The sequence below is a fragment of the Euprymna scolopes genome, chromosome 18, assembly GCF_053919585.1.
Source record: "Euprymna scolopes isolate OS-2025 chromosome 18, ASM5391958v1, whole genome shotgun sequence".
Classification (NCBI taxonomy): Eukaryota; Metazoa; Mollusca; class Cephalopoda; order Sepiida; family Sepiolidae; genus Euprymna; species Euprymna scolopes.
The window spans coordinates 25,179,158-25,185,157 of NC_136499.1; the positions used below are offsets into that span (position 1 = coordinate 25,179,158).

General features: G+C 27.2%; 1 protein-coding gene and 1 long non-coding RNA gene across 13 annotated transcripts in view; one reads left to right on the plus strand and one right to left on the minus strand.

Moving 5' to 3' along the window:
* Positions 1 to 6,000, minus strand: part of LOC145297535 (uncharacterized) — a 330,130-nt gene that overhangs the window by 225,548 nt on the left and 98,582 nt on the right. Inside the window, exon 2 of one of the 12 annotated variants that reach the window (XM_080143494.1) lies at positions 3,401 to 3,519. The exons of the other annotated variants lie outside the window; for them this stretch is intronic. The gene's annotated coding sequence lies outside the window, so the exon portion shown is untranslated. The remainder of the gene's footprint in view (positions 1 to 3,400; positions 3,520 to 6,000) is intronic. 12 annotated transcript variants of the gene reach the window in all.
* Positions 1 to 6,000, plus strand: part of LOC145297539 (uncharacterized) — a 442,212-nt gene that overhangs the window by 178,069 nt on the left and 258,143 nt on the right. The window lies entirely within an intron of this gene.

Here is a 6,000-nt window from a genome sequence, read left to right on the forward strand (position 1 = left end):
GTTTACGCCAGATCACCGAAGTTAAGCAATATTAAGCCTGGCCTGTACTAGATGGGTAACCATTTGGGAAGGCTAGGCACTGTATGTACCTTCTGGGAAGGTTGGGTGTAGGGCGAGTACCCTCACATCGAAAAAAAGAACTTCTTGCTACAAAAGCATCTACAAAGTTATGGATGGCCTATACCCTTCCAGAGGCTCAAGGCTATAGATGGAAGTATTATCAATACAAAAAGATAATAGTGGACAAAAAGATAATAGGGGGCAACGTTCCCATAAGAAGAATTCGGAATTATGCTGTTTATACATAGATTCAAATTAACCCCCAAAATGTGTGTAGTAATGCAAAAAGTTTGTAATAATCTGATTCTGATTAATCATCCCAACACTTTTTGTGGTATAGAGATCAGTATTGAAATCAGAAAAATGTTAACTTCATTTCAGATTCCAAAAACGAATTTTTTCATTGTTTTATTTTTGTTTAAAACTTAATTCTCCTTTGCTAGTACTAATAATAAAATGATAAATATTTATTGATTTTAAAACGATCAGTAAAACTAAAATCTATATATTCCTATGCAAATGTATTTTTACGTTTGCGAAAATATATGGGTTTTTAATGGTTATCCAATAATAAAAAAATAAAAACAACCACTGTAAAGCTACATATTTAGATGTTTTTAAAGAATCGGAATCGGAAATTGTATCAGACTTGAGAATTTAGAACAGAATCAGTATTGGAATCATGAAAAATACTGGAATCTTCTCAATACTAATACACACACACACACACACACACACACACACACACACATATATATATATATATATATATATATATATATATATATATATATATATATATATATATATAAACCAACCAATGATAAGTGTAATATGAATAGATTCTGAACCAGTAAACAGCAATTCTTCCTCCGTTGTCAAAAAACATTGCACATGGAATATGAGAACTAAAGGACAATATAAGGAAAGTTAGAGTAACGAGGTTGACGAAAATAAAACTCAAGGTTCACTTTCTTTTTTTTAATTTGAAGGTGACATTTTTCTTTTTAATTTTAGTATAAAATGTGTAGACTTTTTAAAAAATTATTATTTAAAAACAAATTATATAAATAAATTGACATTTAAGATCTCCATATTGATAGAGTCGATAGAGAGAGTTAGATTAGGAAACTGTTTCTGCATACATTGGATCATGACACTTAAAAACTGTAATTACAATCGACTGATAATCACGACTTAATTGAGTGTTTTTAAGTACTCTTGCTGAAGCTGTTCACTTGATCTTCATAGGGTGATCTAATATTCTGGCTTTTTATGTCAGCTGAAGTAGGTTGAGAAATCATAGACACTAGCATTCGTTACATGCACAACAACATACTCGTTTTAAGATGGTCCTTTGCTTATGTTCACAATAATTGTGCTAGTCCTTTCTTTTAGTCAGCATGGTCATCTGACGTTGGCAGGAGTATGGACAACAATAGAAGAGTTTAAAAAAAATAAAAACGTGTTTGTAACATGTTTCTATTAAGACTTCTCTTGCTCTTTACATTTCTCTACCACCTCCCTCCTTATCTATCTATCTATCTATCTATCTATCTATTCCCTTCCCATTCTCTTCTCTTATCCCTCTTTTCTTCAATGAAGAGAAGGATTTCTACTCCTTTGACCAAGGACAGAAAAGATACTAAATTTTGAAAATTTTATTTATTTCTGAAGATACAAAAATAAATTAGGCACTAGGCCATTTAAAAGTGTTAAGGAGGGGCGTCAATGGTCATCTTTGTCAATGTACCTTATATATGTCTAGCATTTTCCAGCTAGAATTTTCAATTACCATAATACCACATTTACTTCAGGAGTTGTCCTACTTAAGATTCCCAAATCGATCTTATATATATATATATATATATATATATATATATATATATATATATATATATATATATATATATATATATATATATATTTAAAGGAGATTAGAATAATAGTCTAAAGAGCTAAGTGTATTTTAATGTAATAGTGAAATTACTAGTTTAATTAAAATACAGGAAATGCTCGTTGTAATTTAGATATATAATAAGCTCGATAGTTAAATGTCCTAGAGCTAATTCAAATTCATCATTCAATAAAATAAAAAGCTATAGCAAACATCTAAATGACTACTTTAAATACAGTTCCTGATTTCAAAAAAAGAAAAACCAAAAGGTAATTATATATCTATATATTTTTAAATCAAATTTATTATGTAAATTCAAAAATATATATATTTTTTCTACTCATTTCTATCTCTAACCTATACAAATTTTCTTATTAATTTTCTTATAAATTTTATATCCAAACCTTTTACTTCAATTTTTCAGATTCATCTGCCTTACTTTTAATGCTAGGTTTATTTTTGGTGTCTTTTCAATTCAATAGAAATCCTCCTAAATTTGCTGATGAGGAGACCGTGCTTACCAAAAAAACTATGTATAATTATTCTACGTGACTTCATGTATACCACAAATAAAAAGCACGGATTTCCGAAACGATCGTACAGATAATTGACTTTGTTGTTGTTCCTTCTTATGAAAATGATTTTTAATTTAATTAAATTTTGATTGTTAAATTTAAAAAATTTTAAAACTTTTAAATTATAAATCACATTACTTAATATATATATATATATATATATATATATATATATATATATATATATACTTTGGCAGCAAGTCATTATTATGCATATCTGCTTAAACATGATTGAATTTGTCTTTTTTCCAATTTTGTTGGTCATCTTTTCTATTTGCCGAGCAATCTTTCTTGTTTCAGCTGGTAAGTTATATAGCATGGTGCCCAATGGTTGTTGTTTGTCCCATATTCTCTGGGCGCCATACTATATATATATATATACATACACATGTGTATATATATATACACACACACATGTGTATATATATATATATATATATACACACACATGTGTATATATATACATACAAATATATATATACACACACACATATAGACATACATATACACATATATACATACATATACACATACATGCATATACACACACATTATTTATATATATATATATATATACACACATGTGTATATATAAACATACAAATATATATACACACACACATATAGACATACATATACACATATATACATACATACATACATACATACACACATACATATACACATACATGCATATACACACACACATTATTTATATATATATATATATATATATATATATATATATATATATACATATATATATTATATATATATATATAATTCTATATTTAAAGTACAACTGATACTATTTTCATAGAAATGTTAATAATGCACTCATAATACAATTGCAAATAAAGATTTTTACCCAGTTATGGCTGATGGAATGAGTTCAAACTCGTGGATTAAATAAAGGGTTATGTTCGAAATTTTGACAGGAAGATTCCAAAGTTTTAAAGAAAGATTTCAGAGTTCGACAGGATGCATCTGAAGAAGATTGGAGGTTACATAGTTGAAATATTGTAGGAATAACCTTCAAGATGAGAACAGTAGTTAGAATAATGCAAATAATCAATCCTCATCTAAAAAAATTCAGAAAATTGCCTATGTAGTTGCATTTCGAATTTTATTGGTTTATTTTCATAAATATAATAAGGAACAAACAATATTATGAGGAAACCATTTTTATAAAATGTAAGAAAACACTTAGAAATCACTAACAGTCATAAATGTATTTGTATGCATCAGTTTTTATGGTAATTATAAATGATTTATACTTTAAACTTTATAAAGGAAAATAAGAAATTTTATGCTTAAGATATTTTTTAAATTCTCTCCCTTGGCATAAACAGTAGGAATGCAAAGGTACAGTTTCTCTCTCTCTTTTTTTTTTTTTTCAACCTTAAGTCAGAGTTTTCAGAAATCAAGGGGCCCCCTACCTGGGGCTAACACTTGAACTCTATATGAAATACATAGATATTAGAATGTTCTATTTAAGTTTTCCTTTACTTAACAAACACTGAGTTATGACTTGTAACTCACAATACAACATGTGTAACAATACCAGATTTTTGTTTTTTAATACAAGATTTATTTTTAAAATCTTCTGACAAACATCTATGCTTTAGAAAGAGCTTGGTTGCATCTTAGAAAACATTATTACATAAGTTTAATTTGAAAATTTTACAAAACTAAATAATGTTATACAATTTTTATTAATCATTTTGTCTAAGACTTTGTATATAATTCACCTTTTTCAAATAATATTTTGATTTTTTTAAAAATCTTTCTTGTGGTATAAACCTAGATGGCTCAGCCACTTAGGAAGAAAATAAAAGTATAGGTCAATATATTTGACAGTTTATTGTAAAATTTGAAATAAAGGTGTTTGCATGGTTAGCACAAATCTATATATCTATAAAAATGAGAATGTATGTGAGGCTACTTCTCAATCTATATACTTAAATGTTTGATCTACAGACTTTAAATTTGGTATATAGGATATTCAGACATGTGGAAAACTGTTTAATCTAATTTCATTTGGAAAAAAAGGGCTACTAAGGGGTAAAAATTGAAACATTGGTATGTGGAAGCTGTCGATTTTTATTTGTTTGCTAATTGTTTCACGATTGCATATGCGCTAATCATTCACATTATGTTAAGAATAAGAAAACTTGAAAACACCTTTTGTAAGATTATGTTCAATTAGGTTAACCGCTATTGAACTCGACTTACTGTCTTTAGGTTTTGGTTTCGATCTCAGCTCGAGTATTTTTTAACCCGCAAGAAGTGAAGTGTTTATAAAAAAAAAACATAATACTCGCATGCACATCTTAGTTTCTGCATGAATTAAAATATAATATTGATGCATATTTTATGACCAGGCAACGCCAGGTGGCCTGTTAGTGTTAAATATAAGGAGTTAAGTCACATCTTTGAAAAAAATTATTTCGTAAGGTTAATTAAAAATAATTTTTTTATTAAATGAATGAAATAATTTTTTCTCTTTTCATGAGTGACCGATCCTTGAAGGTTAATACCATCAGTAAAATTTTGAGAAATCTTTTCTTTTTCTTTGAAAAAGGTATCTTACACTTAAAGTATCAGAAAAAAATGATTTTATTCAATAAAAAAATTATGAAATTTGGTTCTCTCCCTCTCTTGCACTATTTTTAGATCAAACTAATTTTCTTGGATAATTTTTTATGGGAAAAGCCAATGATGGTATTCATTTTTTATTAGGTTTTTCTTTTCATAATAATATAATGGGGTCAGTGCTTGTGTCAGATATCCACAGTAATTCGATTATTATCTTGCTCATTAATGACTATGTACGGAAAGTATCTTGATTATATTTAGAAAGGTTAAGTTAGTTCAGTACTGCAGACAAAGCAAGTGTTTTTAAACTAGAATGCAAATTAATATGTCTGATAGAAAATCTTTTACTGACATACTTAGCAAGATCATAGCATTTCTGTGACTTTCGCACACCCTTATATATATATATATATATATATATATATATATATATATATATATATATATATATATATGAATAGGGACGATTAGAATCTTAAAAAGATCTCTTGGTTGGAGTAACTAAACTAATGGGAGAATATTTAGTATAAACTTCAGAATAAAATTATCTATCAACTGGTATGGAAACTTGTGAATATAAGTTTTACAAAATATTACTGGCAGTAATATTCTATAAGTACTATCCCACCTAAATAAAAATTGCTCAATATACAAGCTAGAGCAAATAAATCAAATTTTAGTCATTCAATGAATTTAAAAATTTATGACGTGAAATGTTTGAATTTCAAATCAAAATATTTTTATTATTCTATGTAAGACAAAGAATACATTTGAAATATTATAACTCCTTTTCCTATAGGATTTCGATGTCTACCATCTCTTCAGAGGGGAAAATATTAACAAATAGTTATAATGGTTTACACCTTACTT